The sequence below is a fragment of the Protopterus annectens genome, chromosome 12.part0 (assembly GCF_019279795.1).
Source record: "Protopterus annectens isolate FY-2018-M chromosome 12.part0, PAN1.0, whole genome shotgun sequence".
Lineage (NCBI taxonomy): Eukaryota > Metazoa > Chordata > Ceratodontiformes > Protopteridae > Protopterus > Protopterus annectens.
Window position 1 is genome coordinate 406,403,936 of NC_056746.1, and position 23,231 is coordinate 406,427,166.

General features: G+C 39.7%; 1 protein-coding gene across 1 annotated transcript in view; it reads right to left on the bottom strand.

Annotated features, from left to right (window-relative positions):
- LOC122816609 (rho GDP-dissociation inhibitor 1-like) overlaps window positions 1-23,231 on the bottom strand; it is a 2,167,530-nt gene that overhangs the window by 1,685,573 nt on the left and 458,726 nt on the right. The window lies entirely within an intron of this gene.

Below are 23,231 nucleotides of genomic sequence, written 5' to 3' on the forward strand. Positions count from 1 at the left end.
GAACTTGTCTCCTGAACCTGATTGACTTCTTTCAATCAGTCTCCAGAGCCATGGACAAGGGTAAGGCGGTCCATACAGCCTATCTGTACTTTGCCAAGGCCTTTGACACCATCCCCCACTCTGGAATCATAGATAAACTTACTAAGCTGAGCATTAATCTCTACGTCACTCGATGGGTTGCCAACTGGCTTACTGACAGAACCTAGACTGTAAAAGTAGCTGACTCCAAATCCAGCTTCAGACAAGTGACACGTGGAGTACCTCAGGGTTCAGTACTGGGAGTACTCTTGTTCGGCATCTACTTCTCTGAAGTACAGGCCAATGCTAAGGGACTCTGGCTAACAAAGTTCGCAGATGATTGCAAACTGGGAGCCATTATTGAATCTCCAAATTATGTGGATATTCTACAAAGGGTCTTACAGAAACAGATGCTTGGTGCCAGAGACATGGGCTAAAGCTCAATGCCAAGAAATGTATAGTTATCCCCTTTGGGAAAAACATGTACCGTGAATTACCACATAGGTGGCAGTGCACTAAACACTGAAAGTGTGATAAGAGACTTAAGGACACAGGTGGACAGTGGTCTCACCTTCAAAAACCACATCACCACAACAGTCAGGAAATCCTTCTATGTGGCACACCTCATCACTAAGGGCTTTTCATCCAGAAAAAAGAAGGTCATTGTCCCACTGTACTCATCCACCATTAGATCCATTATAGAATACAATGCCCAATTTGGTATGTACCTCTCAAGACACCTGCAACAACTGGAAAGGATGCAGAAATACCTCACTAAAAGAATCACAGGCCTAAAGCAAATGCCATATGCTGACTGCCTTAAAAAACTCCAGCTATATTCTGTCGCATATCGTCTACTCAGAGGCAATCTCTGCTTAACATGCAAGACCATGTCAAATCCAGAGCAGTTGGACATGCTACACTTAAAGAAATCCCAATCCCTCAGAGCCACATGCTCCAGGGATCTAAACCTTGTCATCACAATAAACAAAACATGCTGGAGGGATAGGTTTCTGACCCAGAGACTCCCCAGACTCTTGAACAGACTGCCCATACATGTCAAGTAGAGCGCCTCTTTGGCCCTCTTTAAAAGGAACCTTGATGATTTTGTGGGAGAAAGGAAATTCACCCCGGGGATCATGTCAGTAGCCCTGCTAGACAGGGGTCCAGGGAAATAAATAGTGTGGGAAGAAATAGCCAGGAAATTGTTATGGCAAGGCTTGTATAGGCCACAGGGCCAATAGCCTAGTACCAACCAATAAACCTATGAGAAGGATGCACAACTCTGAAGGAGAAGGTTAACCTAAGGTCATACAGGGTACCAAAGTGCCAGGGAAAAGCATGAAGTAAAGAAATGAGAGGGATGCATAACTCTGAGGGAGAAGGTTAACCAAAAGACATACATGTACCAATGTGCCAGGGAATAGCATGTAGTGAAGACATGAGAAGGATGCATAACTCCAAGTGAGATGGTTATTCTAAAGTCATACAGGTACCAAAGTGCAAGGGAAAAGCATTTAGTGAAGAAATGAGAAGGATGCATAACTCAGATGGAGAAGGTTTCCCGAAAGTAATATAAGTATAAAAGTTCCAGGGAAAAGCATTTAGTGAAGAAATGAGAAGGATGCATAACTCGAAGAGAGAAGGTTACCCTAAAGTCATACATGGCACCAAAGTGTCAGGGAAAAGCATTTAGTGAAGAAATGAGAAGCATGCACAACTCTTAGGGCACCAAAGGGCCAGAGAAAAGCATTTAGTGAAGACATGAGAAGGATACATAACTCCAAGGGAGAAGGTTACACTTAAATTATAAAGCATACCAAAGTGCCAGGGAAAAGCATTTAAATCTGAGGGAGAACTTTACCCTAAAGTCATAAAGGGTACCCAAGTGCGAGGAAAAAGCATTTAGTGAAGAAATGAGAAGGATGCATAACTCCACATGAGAAGGTTACCCTAAAGTCAAAGAGGTACCAAAGTGTTGGGAAAAAGAATTTAGTGAATAAATGAGAAGGATGCATTACGCCAAGGGAGAAGGTTTTCCTAAAGTCATACATATCCCAAAGTGCTAGGGAAAAGCATTTAGTGAAGAAATGAAAAGGATGCATAACTCCAAGTGAGAAGGTTACATTAAAGTCATACATGCATACTCGAGGCACTCCTTAAAATGGAGAACATCAACATCTGAGCAGAGACAGAGACCTGGTTCTAGGCTCCAGAGAGCACCCCTGCATTACCAGGCTATAATTCATACCACACCTTTCGGCCACCTAACCTGGACCGAAACACTAAAGGTGGAGGCGTGTCAATATTCATTAAGGATATCCACACCTCCAGGCTAGTTGCTCAGCATAATGCATCCGGGATTATCCAAGTGCAATTAACTCTGGGCAAGACCGCAATCCAAACTGTAACTTGCTACAGATCCCCCACCATGCCCCAGGATTCCCACTCCTCATTTCTTGATACACTGGAAAATATTAGGGTACAATCCAACACCCTAATAATGGGTGATTTCAATTACCCCATCATTAACTGGGAAAACTACTCATGTACCAACTGTTTTGCTCAACGTTTTCTAGAATTCATAAATTCCAACGCCTTGGATCAACTTATCCACACCCCCACCAGGGGCAGCAATATCCTAGACCTGGTCATTACCAACATGGGTGACTGGTGTTCCACTCCAGACTTCATTTCCTCCTTGGTCAGATCTGACCACAAGCTAATCACCCTAGACATCCACAGCCTGCCCCACACCCCATTAGGGAAACCACAGTAAAAGAATGTCTCCAAAGCCAACTTCATGCATCACAAGACAGAAATGGCAAACTTCACAACACCCATACAGATGGACAGTAGAGGTACGACTACTGAATCCTATACAAATGCACTTTATAAACACTTACACGAGTGCATGGATCATGCTATCCCTAACAAAACCAAGATGCTATCCTCCAAAAAAAAGGAAGCCAATCTGGTGGTCCCCTGCCATAAACAAACTCTACAACAGAAGAAAGAAACTCTTGCAAAAAAGAGTAAAATCCCATGACTGGGGGAATTCCCTGTTCAGCCTTAGTAAGAAGCTGAGGTCCCTCATAAAATCCTCCAAAGCTAGCTACGAAAACAAAATCACCACTGACTCTAAAGACAACCACAAAGCATTCTATAGCTATGTCAAGAATCTCAATGGCAACACTCAGATCTGCTCTGAGTTACAGCACAATGGCACTAAATATACAGAACCAACTGATAGTGCCAACTTCATGGCAGATAGGTTCAGTACTACCCTCCTCTCACCCCCTTAAGGGCCCATCTCTATACAGGAAGAATGCAAAGTTCCTGTAATCAAGGCTACACATGTAAAAACCACACTCTACAAAGCCAAGAACACAGCATCCATGGGACCTGACAACATCCCAGGCTGCGTTCTACTTGAACTGCAGAATGAACTGGCACCACACCTAACCACCATGTTCAATCATAGCCTCACCTCAGGCTTTGTGCCCACTGAATGGTGGACAGCGATGATTATCCCACTCCATAAAGGGGGAACCACCACGGATTCTGGGAACTACCGCTCCATTAGCCTAACAAGCCTGGTCTGCAAGGCCATGGAATGTATCATCATGGATCTTATAAACAAAGACATTGGTAATCTCCAAACTCTGGACTCCGCCCAGTTCGGGTTTGTCCAAGGCAGATCTTGTCTCCTAAACCTGATAGACTTCTTTGAAGCAATCACCAAAGGTGCAGACGAGGGTAAGGTGGTGCACACAGCCTATCTAGATCTCGCCAAGGCTTTTGACACCATCCCCCACTCTGGAATTATAAATACACTCACTAAACTACGTATAAATCCTTATGTCACAAAATGGGTTGTCAACTGGCTCACTGACAGAACCCACACTGTGAAAATAGCAGACTCCAAATTCAAGTTCAGACCACTGACAAGTGGAGTACCACAGGGTTTAGTCCTGGGTCCTCTCCTGTTTGGTATCTACTTTTCTGAAGTACAGGCTAACACAGAAGATCTTTGGCTAATGAAGTTTGCAGATGACTGCAAACTAGGAGCCATAATCAAAACTCCTAACAATGTGGACATCCTACAAAAGGGTTTCACAGAGACAGATGCCTGGTGTCAAAGCAATGGCCTCAAGCTCAATGCCAAAAAGTGCATTGTCATCCCCTTTGGTAAAAACTCTGTACCCATGAGCTACCATATAGGTGGTAGTCTACTTAACACTGAAAGTGTGATAAGAGACCTTGGGACACAGGTTGACAGTAGTCTCTCCTTTGATAATCACATTGCCACAGTAGTCAGGAAATCCTTCTATGTGGCACACCTCATCACAAAAGGTTTCTCATCCAGAAAAAAAAGGGGTCATTGTTCCCCTCTACTCATCACTCATTAGATTCATATTGAGTACAAAGCCCCTTTTGGAATGTACCTCACAATACATCTACAACAACTGGAAAGGCTGCAGAAATACCCCACAAAGATGATTACCGGCCTCAAACAGATGCCCTACGCAGACCATCTCAAAAAACTCCAGCTTTACTCTGTTGCATATCATCTACTAAAGGTGATTTCTGCCTAACATACAAAGCTATGTAAACTCAGAGCTTTTAGACATGCTCCACTTAAAGAAATCCCAATCCCTATGAGCTACACGCTCTAGGGACCTAAACCTTGTCAATTCAATAAACAGAACATGCTGGAGGGATAGATTCCTGTCCCAGAGAATTCCCATACTCTGGAACATACTACCTATCTATATCAAACAAAGCTCCTCATTAGCACTTCAAGTAAATTTTTGATGATTGGATGGGAGATAGGAAATTCACCCTGGGGATCACCTCTGTGGCTCTGTTCGACAGTGGCACAGGAAAATAATTTTCTTGGGTGGCAAAAGCCAGGTTACCTTTTTGGCTAGGCTTTTATAGGCCTGGGGGCAAATAGCCTAGTACCTACTTATGAACCCATGTACCAAAGTGTCAGGGAAAGATATTTAGTGAATAAATGAGAAGGATGCATAACTCCAAATGAGAATGTTACCCTAGAGTCATACAGGGTACCAAAGTGCCAGGCAAAAGCATGTAGTGAAGCCATGAGAAGGATGCATAACTTGAAGTGAGAAGGTTACCCTAAAGTCATACAGGTACCAAAGTGCCAGGGAAAAGCATTTATTGAAGAAATGAAAATGATGCATAACTCCAAGTGAGAAGGTTACATTAAAGGCATACCTGTACCAAAATGCAAGGGAAAGCATTTAGTGAACAAATGAGAAGCATGCATTATTCCAAATGAGAAGGTTACCCTAAAGTCATACAGGGTACCAAAGTGCCAAGTAAAATCATTTAGTGAAAAAATTAGAAGCATGCAACTCTGACGGAGAAGATTTCCTAAAGTCATACAGGGTACTAAAATGTTGGGGAAAAGCATTTAGTGAAGAAATGAGATGGATGCATAACTCTGAGGGAGAAAGTTACCCTAAAGTCATTCAGGTATCAAAGTTCCAGGGAAAAGTATGTAGTGAAGACATGAGAAGGATGCATAACTCCAAGGGAGAAGGTTGCCCTAAACTCATGCAGGATATCAAAGTGCCAGGGAAAACTGTTTAGTGAAGAAATGAGAAGGATGCATAACTCCAAGTGAGAAGGTTACATTAACATCATACAGGTACCAAAGTGCCAAGGAAAAGCATGTAGTGAAGAAATGAGAAGGATGCATAATTCTGAGGTAGACTGTTAACCTAAGGTCAGTGAAGAAATGAGAAGGATGCATAATTCTGAGGTAGACTGTTAACCTAAGGTCATACAGGGTGCCACAGTTCCAGAGAAAATCACTTAGTGAAGAAATGAGAAGGATGCATAACTCTGAGGGAGAAAGTTACGCTAAAGTCATTCAGATACCAAAGAGCCAGGGAAAAGTATGCAGTGAAGACATGAGAAGGATGCAGAGCTCCAATTGAGAAGGTTACATTAACGTCATAGTACCATAGTCCTTGGGAAAAGCATTTAGTGAAGAACTGAGAAACATGCATAACTCTAAGGGAGAAGGTTATGCTAAAGTAATACAGGCTACCAAAGTGCCAGGAAAAGCATTTAGTGAAGAAATGAGAAGGATGCATAACTATAAGTGAGAAGGTTACCCTAAAGTCATACAGGTACCAAAGTTTTGAGGAAAAAGGTCAACCTAAGGCCATACAGGTACCAATGTGCCAGAGAAAAGCACTTAGTGAAGAAATGAGAAGGATGCATAACTCCAAGTGAGAAGGTTACCCTAAAGTCATACAGGTACCAAAGTTTTGGGAAAAACATTTAGTGTAGAAATGAGAAGGATGCATAACTCCAAGGGAGAAGGTTAACCTAAAGTCATGCAGGTACCAAAGTGTCGGAAAAAAGCATTTAGTGAAGAAATGAGAAGGATGCATAACTCCAAGGGAGAAGTTTACCCTAAAGTCATACAGGGTACCAACGTACCAGTGAAAAGCATTTAGTGAAGAAGTGAGATGGATGTATAACTCTGATAAGTGAAAGGAATGCTATAATTCTCTTGGTACCAAAATGTTTAAGATTTTGTAGTGTTTTCTGTAAACTGAATTAGATACCCAAATTTGACAGTTACACAATGTCCAGAGTGAATGATCTCATATAACTGCTAAGCAAAGAATGTCTTTTGTCCACCCTAGATTTTACCAAGGGGCAGTTAGGCCAGGTAACATGAATGCATGTGGAAATGGTTAGTTATGTCTTATGAGCTATCCCAATCAGTACAAGACCTGAGGTTCTATGGTGGGGGGGTTATTTTTGTAGACTGCAAATTAGAGACTTGTTAAAAGAATATGGAAATACTGTTTTTTAATAAAATTATGTTTTAGGAAACTGTTGCTGAGGAATGCTGCTTTCCAGTCTTGCATCACCTCTTCTAAAGTGTGTTACCCTTAACTGTAATCCTGCCCCAGCCCCTTACTCTCAGCCTTTTACATTACCTTCAAAAGAACCCTTTAACTAACAATATCACAAGGCATTCACATACACTACATACACTACATACACATCAAGACACATGCACAGCAATAAAAGATATCCCCTTACCTAACATACCTTAACCTTAAGCTACAAATACTGGCACATGCACTCACTCCCAAAATGACCTTGTACATACAAAAGTTTTGGCACTAACACACAAATCCACTTACTGAAACCAAATACATTTTCCCTCCATCATCATCATCATCATCACCCCCCCTTTCCTATTTTCTATATGGGGTCAGTATGTTGCACCAGCTGTTACAGGCCTTTTTTCATAGGATCCACCCAACTCTTTGTTGGATGCCCTTATTTTCCATTGTCATCTTCCTGCCCTACCCAAATCTTTACCAGATTAAAAAGCACAAAAGTACATCCCCACATCACATAAGTAGTCAATACGCATCCAGCTGACAAATCCAGCATACAAGAACTACTCCTTTCAGTAAACAGGCTCACCATTGGAGCCTATATACATATACAGTAAAGTCTCATTTAACCGGCACCCATGGGGATTGGTAGATGCCAATAACTGCAGTCTCTGGTTGCTTGAGAGTTAGCATTAAATATAGGCCTGACTGATACTGTACCCTATAGTATTTGTTTGGTTTGACTTGTTTTCATGTTGGGTAGAGAGGGGATATATTCCTATCTTCCTTTTTAAAACTAAACCTGTGAAAACATAAGGTATGTTTCTGCGGTGGGATAATAAGGTATGTTTCTGCGGTGGGATAATAAGGTATGTTTCTGCGGTGGGATAATAAGGTATGTTTCTGCGGTGGGATAATAAGGTATGTTTCTGCGGTGGGATAATAAGGTATGTTTCTGTGGTGGGATAATAAAGTGCAACACGTGAAAATTGTACTGGATGTCTTTGATTTTTTTTTTTTTGCCGGTTGTTTGACAGTGTCAGCTGCTTGAGTTCTGGTTAACTGACAGTTAACTGTAAATATCTATATATATATATATATGGAATATATAAAGTCTTGGATTGAGAGTTTGAGAGTAATAGCCCCTTTATATGTGCTATATGTGAGTGTACAGTGGGATCTTGCCCCCCCCCCACAAACATTCTGTTTATGTTTTTATGTGTTACTGTGTATGTGATGTGGTTTTGGAGTATGTGTATGTGTGTGGTCTGAGATGATGTGTTATGAAGTGAATAGGGGGAATTCACAAAGGTACCATGACAGGTATACCTCCATGTATACATTCCGGTACTCTTTTGCTGTTCAGCAACCATCTTAACATGGTGCTGCATGGTCCTTTAATGTGTAGATGTACAGCTTTACATAGGACTGGTCCTGCAGCCATAATGAATGGTAATGAGGCAGGACAGGGAGAGACTTATGCTAAAAATCCATGTGCGCTCTCCTCCAGAACCAGCTCCAGGAAGGCATCTAGATGCTGACCAATTCAAGATATTTCAGCAAATTGCAGAAATGTCAGCACTACTGACCCAACCACTCTGTGGCATTGAATGTGGCCCAGAGGATCTGTACCCCTTACACATGAGAGACTCAAGGTACCCCTTATGCATGAGTGACTCAAGGTATCCCTTATGCATGAGTGACTCAAGGTACCCCTTATGAATGAGTGACTCAAGGTACCCCCTACACATGAGCAATTCAAGGTACCCCCTATGCATGAGCGACTCATTGTACCCCTTATGCATGAGCGACTCAAGTTACCCCTAATGTATGAGCAACTCAAGGTAACCCCTACGCATGAGTGACTCAAGGTACCCCTTATGCAGGAGTGACACAAAGTACCCCTTATGCATGAGCAGAAGACTTACATAATTTATGTACCAGACCATAATTTAAACTTTCTACCACAGCAATAGCTTTTACAAAATCTGTCTGAATATGCTGGAATAAATTGCCAGAGGATATCAGGCTGACCACTGAGCTGAAAAGCTTCAAAAAGTACTTACAGATTTTCTACTAAATGAAAGCAAATGCAAATACTTTAGGGACACAGGTTACTAACTCTACCTGTAACTTCCCTTAACCAGGTATAAAGGTGGCATCTCCTGAGCTGCACCTTAAACGTGGCTTACTGTTTGCTTATCAAATCAAATTCTCAGTTATACTCATAATAGTTGTAGTATGTAAGACAGCAAGAAGTATATGCTGTACCTCTGCTTATATGTATTTTGAACTCTTAATTTGTGTTTTTGCTTAATCTAATGTTATATTTCAGGAAACAGACCTGTTGTTGCTACGTAACCTAATGTATCATCATGCATGCACATTTGATGTGTCTTCCTCGTTAGGAAACAGAGCTGTTGTTGTTACGTAACCTAATGTATCATCACGCGTGCACATTTGATTTGTCTTCCTCGTTAGGAAACAGAGCTGTTGTTGTTACGTAACCTAATGTATCATCACGCGTGTACATTTGATTTGTCTTCCTTGTTAGGAAACAGAGCTGTTGTTGTTACGTAACCTAATGTATCATCACGCGTGCACATTTGATTTGTCTTCCTCGTCAGGAAACAGAGCTGTTGTTGTTACGTAACCTAATGTATCATCACGCGTGCACATTTGATTTGTCTTCCTCGTTAGGAAACAGAGCTGTTGTTGTTACGTAACCTAATGTATCATCACGCGTGTACATTTGATTTGTCTTCCTCGTTAGGAAACAGAGCTGTTGTTGTTACGTAACCTAATGTATCATCACGCGTGCACATTTGATTTGTCTTCCTCGTTAGGAAACAGAGCTGTTGTTGTTTCGTAACCTAATGTATCATCACGCGTGCACATTTGATTTGTCTTCCTCGTTAGGAAACAGAGCTGTTGTTGTTACGTAACCTAATGTATCATCACGCATGCACATTTGATTTGTCTTCCTCGTCAGGAAACAGAGCTGTTGTTGTTACGTAACCTAATGTATCATCACGCATACACATTTGATTTGTCTTCCTCGTCAGGAAACAGAGCTGTTGTTGTTACGTAACCTAATGTATCATCACGCGTGAACATTTGATTTGTCTTCCTCGTCAGGAAACAGAGCTGTTGTTGTTATGTAACCTAATGTATCATCACGCGTGCACATTTGATTTGTCTTCCTCATCAGGAAACAGAGCTGTTGTTGTTACGTAACCTAATGTATCATCACGCATGTACATTTGATTTGTCTTCCTCATCAGGAAACAGAGCTGTTGTTGTTACGTAACCTAATGTATCATCACGCGTGCACATTTGATTTGTTTTCCTCGTCAGGAAACAGAGCTGTTGTTGTTACGTAACCTAATGTATCATCACGTGTGCACATTTGATTTGTTTTCCTCATCAGGAAACAGAGCTGTTGTTGTTACATAACCTAATGTATCATCACGCATGCACATTTGATTTGTCTTCCTTGTCAGGAAACAGAGCTGTTGTTGTTACGTAACCTAATGTATCATCACGCGTGCACATTTGATTTGTCTTCCTCGTCAGAAAACAGAGCTGTTGTTGTTACGTATTCTAATGTATCATCACGCGTGCACATTTGATTTGTCTTCCTCGTCAGGAAACAGAGCTGTTGTTGTTACGTAACTTAATGTATCATCACGCGTGCACATTTGATTTGTCTTCCTCGTCAGGAAACATAGCTGTTGTTGTTACGTAACCTAATGTATCATCACGCGTGTACATTTGATTTGTCTTCCTCGTTAGGAAACAGACCTGTTGTTGTTACGTAACCTAATATATCATCACGCGTGCACATTTGATTTGTCTTCCTCGTTAGGAAACAGAGCTGTTGTTGTTACGTAACCTAATGTACATCACGCGTGTACATTTGATTTGTCTTCCTCGTTAGGAAACAGAGCTGTTGTTGTTACGTAACCTAATATCATCATGCGTGTACATTTGATTTGTCTTCCTCGTTAGGAAACAGACCTGTTGTGTTCTCAACCTAATATCATCATGCACATTTGATTTGTCTTCTCGTCAGGAAACAGAGCTGTTGTTGTTACGTCACCTAATGTATCATCACGCATGCACATTTGATTTGTCTTCCTCATCAGGAAACAGAGCTGTTGTTGTTCGTAACCTAATGTATCATCACGTGTACATTTGATTTGTCTTCCTCATTAGGAAACATAGCTGTTGTTGTTATGTAACCTAATGTATCATCAAAGTGCATATTTGATTTGTCTTCCTCGTTAGGATACAGAGCTGTTGTTGTTACGTAACCTAATGTATCATCACGCGTGTACATTTGATTTGTCTTCCTCGTTAGGAAACAGAGCTGTTGTTGTTACGTAAACTAATGTATCATCACGGTGTACATTTGATTTGTCTTCCTCGTTAGGAAACAGAGCTGTTGTTGTTACATAACCTAATGTATCATCACGCGTACATTTGATTTGTCTTCCTCGTTAGGAAACAGAGCTGTTGTTGTTACGTACACCTAATGTATCATCACGTCACATTTGATTTGTTTTCCTCATCAGGAAACAGAGCTGTTGTTGTTACATAACCTAATGTATCATCACGCATGCACATTTGATTTGTCTTCCTTGTCAGGAAACAGAGCTGTTGTTGTTACGTAACCTAATGTATCATCACGCGTGCACATTTGATTTGTCTTCCTCGTCAGAAAACAGAGCTGTTGTTGTTACGTAATAATGTATCATCAGCACATTTGATTTGTCTTCCTTGTCAGGAAACAGAGCTGTTGTTGTTACATAACCTAATGTATCATCACGCATGCACATTTGATTTGTCTTCCTTGTCAGGAAACAGAGCTGTTGTTGTTACGTAACCTAATGTATCATCATGCGTGCACATTTGATTTGTCTTCCTCGTCAGAAAACAGAGCTGTTGTTGTTACATAACCTAATGTATCATCACGCATGCACATTTGATTTGTCTTCCTCGTCAGGAAACAGAGCTGTTGTTGTTACGTAACCTAATGTATCATCACGCGTGCACATTTGATTTGTCTTCCTCGTCAGGAAACAGAGCTGTTGTTGTTTGTTTAACCTAATGTATCACACCGCCAGAAAAACAAGCTGTTGTTGTTACTGCAACCCAATGTATCAACACGCCGTTGTACATTTGATTTGTCTTCCTCGTTAGGAAACAGAGCTGTTGTTGTTACGTAACCTAATGTATCATCATGCGTGTACATTTGATTTGTCTTCCTCGTTAGGAAACAGACCTGTTGTTGTTACGTAACCTAATATATCATCACGCGTGCACATTTGATTTGTCTTCCTCGTCAGGAAACAGAGCTGTTGTTGTTACGTCACCTAATGTATCATCACGCATGCACATTTGATTTGTCTTCCTCATCAGGAAACAGAGCTGTTGTTGTTACGTAACCTAATGTATCATCACGCGTGTACATTTGATTTGTCTTCCTCATTAGGAAACATAGCTGTTGTTGTTATGTAACCTAATGTATCATCAAGCGTGCATATTTGATTTGTCTTCCTCGTCAGGAAACAGAGCTTTTGTTGTTACGTAACCTAATGTATCATCACGCGTGTACATTTGATTTGTCTTCCTCGTTAGGAAACAGAGCTGTTGTTGTTACGTAACCTAATGTATCGTCACGTGTGTACATTTGATTTGTCTTCCTCGTTAGGAAACAGAGCTGTTGTTGTTACATAACCTAATGTATCATCACGCGTGTACATTTGATTTGTCTTCCTCGTTAGGAAACAGAGCTGTTGTTGTTACGTAACCTAATGTATCATCACGCGTGCACATTTGATTTGTCTTCCTCGTTAGGAAACAGAGCTGTTGTTGTTACGTAACCTAATGTATCATCACGCGTGCACATTTGATTTGTCTTCCTCGTTAGGAAACAGAGCTGTTGTTGTTACGTAACCTAATGTATCATCACGCGTGCACATTTGATTTGTCTTCCTCGTTGTTGTTCTCATTGTTGATCATGTTTGTTGTTTGCATTGCCACTCATGGCCTGGGTCATGGTTGAAGAGGGTTCGTGGGCAGTTCACTTGCCTGGTTAACAAACATTTTGATAAATAAATAAATAAATAATGGCAGGAAAAAAACAACCAGACATTAAAAGACTGAAGAGCTGAGACGGGTCTGTGCCTTCTCATTCTATAACTATCATGACATGTCTGTGCCTTCTCATCCTATAACTATCATGACATGTGTGTGCCTTCTCATCCTATAACTATCATGACATGTCTGTGCCTTCTCATCCTATAACTATCATGACATGTGTGTGCCTTCTCATCCTATAACTATCATGACATGTCTGTGCCTTCTCATCCTATAACTATCATGACATGTCTGTGCCTTCTCATCCTATAACTATCATGACATGTCTGTGCCTTCTCATCCTATAACTATCATGACATGTCTGTGCCTTCTCATCCTATAACTATCATGACATGTCTGTGCCTTCTCATCCTATAACTATCATGACATGTCTGTGCCTTCTCATCCTATAACTATCATGACATGTCTGTGCCTTCTCATCCTATAACTATCATGACATGTGTGTGCCTTCTCATCCTATAACTATCATGACATGTGTGTGCCTTCTCATCCTATAACTATCATGACATGTGTGTGCCTTCTCATCCTATAACTATCATGACATGTCTGTGCCTTCTCATCCTATAACTATCATGACATGTCTGTGCCTTCTCATCCTATAACTATCAATTAATATTTAACAACAAGCAAGTCTGAAATATTAAATAGTAACCTCACATAAATCTTTAAATTCAAAACCAAACGAGAAACAAACAATTAAAAAACACCTACTTCAGGAAGACTTATCATCCCCACCCCTCACGATCACTTGTCACAGAGCGCACAACCATGATCACACCTAGAAGCATTCATAAGTTTATTTTCCTTTTTTATTAATTTTCAGTCCAAACCACTCTCATTCCTGGTAAAATGGTAACTCCTTCTCAAGGTTAATAACCACGCATGTCTCATATGGTTCTCACTATTCACATAACTCACATAACCATACATTTACATACATTTATGTGGTTACTGATAGAAGTGCATCTCCCTCTTCACAGTGAGTTAATAATCACCCGTGTCTCATATGGCCCTCATTCTTCACATATATAACCATACATTTATGTAATTACTGAGAGAAGTGTGCTGCCCTCCTTGCAGCAAGTTAGTAAGCACCGGTGTCTCATATGGGTCTTATTATTCACATAAGTAACCATACATTTATGTAGTTACTGACGGAAGTATGCTGCACTTCTCACAGAGAGTTAATAACCACTGGTGTCTCATATGGCCCTTATTCTTCACATGCTTAACCATACATTTACATAGTTACTGAGAGAAGTGCGTCACCCTCCTGGCAGCGAGTTAATAACTACCCTTGTCTCATATGGCACTCATTATTCACATACATAACCATACATTTACGTATTTTCTGAGAGTAGTGTATCCCCTCCTGGTAGCGAGTTAAGAACCACCCGTGTTTCATATGGATTTCTTTATTCACATACCTCACGCAACCATACATTTATGTAGTTACAGCGAGAAGTGCGTCACCCTCCTTGCAGCGAGTTAATAACCACCTTTGTCTCATATGCCTCTTATTATTCACATATGTAATCATACATTTACATAATTACTGAGAAAAGTGCACCAGCCTCCTTGCAGCGAGTTAATAACCACCCTTGTCTCATATGCCTCTTATTATTCACATACCTCACATAACCGCAGATTTATGTTGTCACTGAGAGAAGTGCACTGCCCTTATCGCAGCTGCCAATGAAGACTCCTTTTCTTTACAGTAAGTCCAGATTACAAATATGCACCTTATCACCGGTCTTGGATTCATCTTACTCCCATTACATCTAAGACCAGTGATAATATGTATATGCATCTCTCACAATGAAGGAGGTCAGAGTGCTACACTTAACAGCTAAAGAGACAATCTACAAATCTCAGATATTCCTCATCTTTCCACTACAGTTCAGTTTAGAACAATTGCTCTCTACACTGCAAGAGCCAGTAATAGGTATGTTATCCAATTCTGCCTTTAACAGCTTGTGAGGACAGAATAAATAACTCCCCATGATAATGTGCTATTTTTTACTTCTTCTTACTAAAGAGGTTTATATGTAAATACTGGGCTAGCTGCCCCTGTTGGTCATTTTAAGCCTAGTCAATTTCATTTAATTGTGAGAATCAAAGCCTGTACCTTGTGTCTGTGAGGTAAATACCTTAACCATTATGCCAGATCCTACTTCCCTGGTCTGCCTTGCTTATGACCTAATGGTCCTGTTTACATATTTGTGGGCTAGTACTAGTCCATAAAGTGTACCCTCCACATGAGGGTCCTGGTAAGGTAACAGGCATTGCTAAACTAGTTACTGGCTGATATAGCTGCAGTTATTGGCAAGTAACCTGAACTAAAGTAGAATATATACGTGCATTCACTAACGATTATTTTCTTCCCATACTCAAGTATGTTAACCCTGTTGCATAACTGTGTCATCGATGACAACTTCCCAAAGATAAGTTTGCCAGCATCTTCCTTCGTTTTACTTCTTAACATATTTGCAATTTGCACTGCCAAACAAGTACCTAGTAAAGTGGGGCATGTGTTCATCTGCCGTCAACAATTAAGACAACAAATTATTACTTGAGTTGTTTCTCTTAAATAAATATGGTCCCATGAAAGTGATATCGTGTCTCACAGCAGAAAGTTATTACTGAAGTCACTGACAGATACACATGTGGATATGACAGAAAAGTTACACATATAAATAGTAAGAACAGACATAACACACTATCCCAGGAAATAATGCACACAAGGCAGAGTGACAGTTCTCAGTGGAAAGACAGTCCCTTAGTGGATGAATATAGGCCGTGACATGTACATTACACATAAACCGATGCACAGTTCAGAGGATGGCCTAGTCACTCAATGAAATATCATTGGGAAGCCTAAGGAAAGCAGAGACTCCAGAAAATAAAAATTGCAGAAGCATGAGAAAATGTATAAATGGCACCCTAGCTGGGAAGTGAACTGGTGAACCAAGCACTGTAATGCAGTCATTTTAAAGCTGTACAACTGTGCCACCTAGTTTTAAAATCTGCAGTGATAAATAGTACAGCAAATTCTTTATTCAGAATAATTTATGCATTTTAGAAGTGTAGCCATCTCATCAGAACCAGCAACTCACTATTTGATAAAGCCAAACACCCAAAGAATGACCACACACTTTTTCACCATTTTAAAAGAAAAATGGAAGCTTGTGTATCAAAATGTAAATAGTTTATTTACATCAATGGAAATGAAACAGCTTAGCTCAAAATAAGAAATGTGGAGTATCAGTGCTGTAGTCCTAGTGGTACTGAGGACGAACAATCCAAAAATGTCTTCATATTTTCATATCTAAAAAATAAACACAGTTTCAATTTCCTGTCACCTGAGAGCATGTGTGTGTGTGTGTGTGTGTGTGTGTGTGTGTGTGTGTGTGTGTGTGAGTGTGTGTGTGTGTGCGTGTGTGTGTGTGTGTGTGTGTGTGTGTGTGTGTGTGTGTGTGTGTGTGTGTGTGTGTGTGTGTGTGTGTGTGCGTGCGTGCATGTGTGTGTGTGTATATATATTATATGTGTATGTGTGTGTGTGTGTGTGTGTGTGTGTGTGTGTGTATGTGTGTGTGTGTGTGTGTGTGTGTGTGTGTGTGTGTGTGTGTGTGTGTGTGTGTGTGTGTGTGTCTGTGTGTGTGTGTGTGTGTGTGTGTGTGTGTGTGTGTGTGTGTGTGTGTGTGTATATACCCATGTAACCAGAGTCCTGACATTTTTTACAGAGAGGGTTGCCTACTGTGCATAATTTACCACAGACTTGTACTTATCATTTTCCCTTTCTTTAACATGTTATTCATTTTATATTAAATGTTATAATAATCTTAGTGATAAAAATGCCCAGATATACACATACACACATTGTAAAATCAATGAGCCTGTTTCACTGGCAGCACATATTTTTGTTCTAAATACCTATACCTTTTCAGCACTTTTATGCCATCTCTAACTAATGCAACAAACATTTACTCTCCTGTCACATTTTATAATATTCAGCCTAGACACATGTTCAAATATTAAACATCTTTACTTGCAAATATCTATTTTTTTTCATTAGGAAATATATACTTGTGTGTAGGTAAACCAGTTCGTAACTGCAGTATGTTCAGTTTCATGTGTCACACACATTTTATTAACAGTTTTTGAGCACTGAATTTTTGCTTACATAGTATACATAATGATAATGTCTTAGAAAAATTGATTATTTTTGCAGTTAATCATCCTTTTACCCTTATGTGCATTAAATAATAGTACTTGTGCTTTTGTGTTATTGTCCTGTTAAAATGTTTCTAGTGAGCTTGAAGAATCTGAGCCACAATTGTAGCATGTTGCTTTCAGTTCTAACTTTGACGCTGCTAAAGGGTTATCCTTGTGTCAACATGAAATCCCCTTTGGAACAGTATTAGCTGTTTGCTTTTTGTAAGGCTGTTTGCCTGAAGCATTTCACTTCAGACAGTTTAAAATGTAAAGCAAGTAAGCAATAATCATTCAGTTCTCTCTGTAGGGACTGTATCATAACAGTTAATCTCACTTCCTCCAGCTGTGAATTTGAACGTAAGCACAGGATTTACATTCTCCAAATATGGAAGTAATTAATGGATATGAATTCTCTCTGTCAGAATTAAAGACAAGTAGGATTTCATCTTAAAAGAGTCACAACAAATCAACCTTAATCTATTTTAATACAGGGAGGGTTAAAATGATCACAAACATGCAATCATGTACTCCTGAAGTAAAAGAGAATCATGCCCAGGTTATGAAAGAAAATGTTCAAAGTCGCAGTAATAGTTTAATATTTATCATATTTATTTTGTATTTATTTATTTATTTATTTGATAACTATGCAGTGATTAGAGGAGCTTTAAGAACCACCACCCAGGCTCATTGAAATATTTGTTCTTAGACAAATACATTCTTAATGAGGATACTTGTTTTAGACCAACAGCTCATGCTGAACTTAAAATAATATATATATTGTGACATCCCCACTCTGGGTCAGTAAACAAGGAGCCTGAATCATCACCACTGACACTGGACAGGGACATTCACTTAGAACAAAAATGGATATAACCAGTATTTCCAGATGCAGCTGTCTGCATCAAGTGCAATTTCCCTTAAGAGCACACAGGGAACACAATCAGTCCAGGGTCTGTTTTTTTTCTAACTGTCTCCCACCAGGCTCCCCAATAAGAACCACATTGGCAAAAGTATAGAGTTGAGCAGCCAAGTGTCCAAGCCAAGTTGTCCAACACCCTCTCCCTGAAACCAATGCTTAGTGTCTCTGCTCTAAGCAGCTGACACACACACTCTTTGTGATTTTATTTTCACACACGCGCACACACACACACACACACACACACACACACACACACACACACACACACACACACACACACACACACACACACACACACACACACACACACACACATACACAGACCTGGGAAAGGCTGGCACATATTTCCTAGATATGACCCCTTCTACCCAGTCTATAACAAAGCTACACTGCCACCAGACACTCCAAAACTAATCTAAGGCTCTTGCAAGGTTACTCAATTATACTGAGTGAAATTGATATTAATATAAATGGTAATGTTGACCAAACAGCAAAGCTTTCAGAAGTGGCTGCAGTGTCACTGAATAAATATATGCATTCTCAAAGGTTAAAATATTCTCTAAAGGACCAGCCACAATGACAGTTAAAATATATTTAATAAGAAATAATAAAAGAACATGAAAATACTAAATATCTATTAAAATAAACCCAAGAGTTTCAGTAACAGGAAATATTAAAATAACACAGATGAATAGATCCACACAGATACAGAAAACAGTATAACTAATCTCACTATATTTTCCTAACTGATATAAAACAATAAATATTCCCTGGTTGACTTACTAGAGCAAGGCATGATGAAGTAGGTGAGTGGATCTTTCTTTGTCAGGCTACAAAAACAGACTGTCATGAGACTTCAGTCTCACCTAGTATTAAAATATCATTTTAGTGATGTATTACAGAATGGATTACAGAATGACATCACATACATCTGGTCATCTGATTTCTGGTTCCCATGCTAGCCCCCTTGGCTAGAAGCTGTCAGGATTTAGCCTATATGTGCCTTGCTAAGATTTGCTGCAGCTCCTGGCAGTCATAAAGCAATTTTAAACTTCCATCCTTCCAGAGTAACAATTAGTTCACCCTAAAGACAAGAGCTTCCTAGTACAGATATTTTGTCTCTGCCTGTACTGAGAACTGTAAGATACAATATTTATGGCCTAAATTAAGTAATTTACTTTCTTACTAGCTTTCAAAGTCAGGTGGATTGAGATTAACCTCTTCTCTTCCAGTATTCTCTGTTAAAACATATACATTTAAACAACTACAATAATACATGTATATTTCTTTTTCTTGTCCAGCAGGGCACACTGTTGGTACAGTTTTAACACAAGCAGTTCTACAAATACATTTTTTCAACACAAGCATCTGGACAAATCAATTTGATATACAAATCACATATAATTCTTTACAAAATTCCAGCTAGCTGTGCTGGTATATGTTACGTATTCACTGCCCTACTTCTCCTGGTAGAGCTGGCAATACCTCACATTGTCTCACAGACACACACACACACACACACACACACACACACACACACACACACACACACACACACACACACACACTTACATATACATATAGATAGATATAGGTTTATAGGTGGTTACTGGGCTATTGACTCGAAAGTCTTTATAAGCGTAGCCATATGTACCCAATATAATACTAAAGAAACCCAATATAAAAGATCTCACCTAAACTTGAGGTCTTAGTTAACAATGACTGCCCATATTTAGGAGGGTCATAGGTGAAATCCCCAGCAGGAATTTATGGTTTCCCATCCAGTCATCCAGTCAGTGCTTAAACAGGGTCATAGAGGGGTTTTGTTTGATGTGAATTGGTAGCCTATTCCAGAGGAATAGATCTGAGACAGAGAGACAGATCTGTCCCTCAAGCAGGTCCTATTTATGTCACAGGTCAGGTTAATGTTCCTGGAGTGGGTGACTCCTGTCCCATTTGACTTGCAGATGTGCAGAATTTCCATTAGGTTTGGATCCTAGACTGCTCTGTAGGCCAGGTACAAGTTTCCTCTTAGTAGTCTGTATGCTACTGAGTACAGTGACAGTGACTTCAGTCTGTCAATGTATGACGTGCTGGAGACTCTGATTTTTCTTGGTTAGAAATATTTGAGGTCTCTCAAGTTGCTGTCTGGTAAGGTGGATACCAAAGGGAGCATTGTACTCAATTATTGACCTGATAAAGGTCGAGTACAGGGGGTGTTATGACTTCTTTTTACTCTTGAGGCAATGCCTTTGTTAATGAGGTGTGTAATGTATAATGCCTTCCTTACCACTGTAGAGACATGGTGGTCAAAGTTTAGGCTACAGTCAACTTGCGTTCCCAAGTATCTCACTACTGAGTTGTTACTTAGGGCATTATTATTTATATGATACTCTGCAGGGATATCATTTTTAACAAAGAGAATGATAATCCATTTCTTAGCACTGAGTTGGTTGAGTCAATGGCTTTGGCACCAATCATTTGTTTGTGTAAGTCCCTCTTGAAGTAATTTGGCATTGCTTGGGGATTCATTGACTGCACCTAATTTGCAGTTGTCAGCAAACTTAGTCAGCCATAGCCCTTCTGTTTTGGCCTGAACTTCTGAGAAGTATATTCCAAACAATAGGGGCCCAGCACTGACCCCTTTAGGACTCCACTGGTGACAGGTCTGGGAACACAGGTTGACAGCAACCTCTCTTTTGATCACCACATTGCCACTGTGGTCAGAAAGTCCTTCTATGTGGCACATCTCATTACTAAGGGTTTTGGATCCAGGAAGAAAGAGGTCATTGTCTCCCTCTACTCTTCCCTCATTAGGCCAGACATCAAGTACAGTGCCCCATTTGGCATGTACCTCACTAAACACCTGCAACAACTGGAGAGGCTGCAAAAGTAGAGTTTTAGATGCCATCACATATACAGACATGGGTGTATGTTATGTCATCTAAAACTCAGCTTATTGAAGTACAACTTATTAAACACAATTTATAAAAACTAATTTCATCTAAAGTAGCGCAAATCAAAAAGAAAAACAGAACAAATACGTTTGTGCATTGTAAAATAATCTTTGATCACCTTTCTTAAAGATGTGTGTATAGTAATGCAGTTTGCTTTATTACAATATACTAGAATATGTGAGCTGATGTTGCATTAGCAGTGCTTTTTAACTTCTCTTACAATGTAGAGCAACTGTAAGAGTTGTTATATAGAAGGCAGGGGGTGTGGGGAGGTGCATTTGTTCTGATTTTTATGTTTAAGTTTGGTTGGTTTAGATGAAATGAGTTTAGATATGTTTTGTTAGATAAGCTGTGGTTAGATAAGTTGAGCTTTAAATAGTGCAAAAACACAGCTGCGCACAACCCAGGTAAACGAAGTGCAACAAACAGCCAAAAAATGTATAAACACAGTCCACAAAAGCACTGCACTAGCGACGACAAAGGCAGGTAAAATCTGTTGTAGTTTATTCCACAAATAAACAAGGATAAGTGCTTTAACAGAAAATAAATACTCTGCTTCATCACATCCACCATATTCACAACAGAAGCAGCTTACATAATGCATACCCCACCAATCATGAGCTAAATTGACTTACACACACCCTTTTTCATTTAAAGGTACAAGTACATACAGCCAAAAACATATTGTAAAAAGCATTTATATATAACAAAGGCATTTAAAATATTCACCTAAACAACCCGTGTACTTTCAATACAGGTTTAAGAGAGACATTCTCTTTCAGTCCCAACACTTTGTGCGCTTGCATCCTAACAATCCACTCAAGTTCCACAATCTCTGTACGATTCCTGATGTCATCCATTCTCAGGGTTTCAAAAACTATATCAATAACTCTAAACTTAAACTTATGGTCAGCTCCCTTATCCACTACATGTTTCTCTAGAGCATTTGACATATACTTAATATTAATGGAATAAAGGTGTTCCCTTATATGCTCCTTAAACGTCCGATTGCTCTTCCCCACATAGAATGAAGACCATGTGACACAGTGCGCTAAGTAAATAACATCTTTAGTGTCACACCTAGCAGAGACTTTAAAATAAAGTCTCCTGCCATTATCAGGATTCACAAAAACATTATCTGTGTCAATATATGTGCAATATTTACATCCTCCACATGGAAATGTGCCATTTCTTCCAATCCCATCTCTAGCCTCCTTAACTCTATCAGGATAGCAAAGGAGCTGCTTAATATTCTTTTTATTTTTAAACACAAAGGCAGGTTCATCACCTACAATAGTCCTAATCTTCTCATCTGTTAATAGAACTGGCCAATGCTTCTTAATAACACCCGTAACATCATTAACATTACTGCAATATGTTATTGATAAGCTGAAGCATTTAAGTGGTTCCTCTTTGTCTTCTATGTTCTCTTCCCTATATTTCCTAGAGAAGTATGGTCACCCTCTATCAGATCTAAGATAGCAACTAGCATTAAGTCCAACTTCCACTTTCCTGCTTTTATAACACCTCTCCTTAAAATTCTGTTCTAAAACAGCCAATTCATCCTGGAATCCAGAATCTGAAGCATTAAGTCTAGATGCTCGCATGTCCTGTCCCTTAATGATATTATGAAATACATATGAGGGGTGCATACTAGTCCTATGTAGGAGGGAGTTCCTATAACACTCCTTCCTATGTAACATGGTGTCAAATGTCATATCTGGTAGTCTAACAACCTCATGTCCAGGAACTCTATCTCATTGGATGAATATTTGATTGAAAATTTCAAACATAAAGTGGTACTTTGTATATAATCCAGAAAAAATAGTAACTCCTCTTCCTCTCCCAACCACAGGATATAAACATCATCAACAAACCTATTATACAGGCTAATATACTTAAAACATCGATTCCTTCCATTCAACACTTGATCATTCTCCCATTGAGCCATGACCATATTGGCGTAGCTATTGGCCCATAGCTACGCCAGAGGTCTGAATATAATAGGCTCCATCAAACAGCAAAACATTATTTTCGAGAATTACTGCAAGGAAG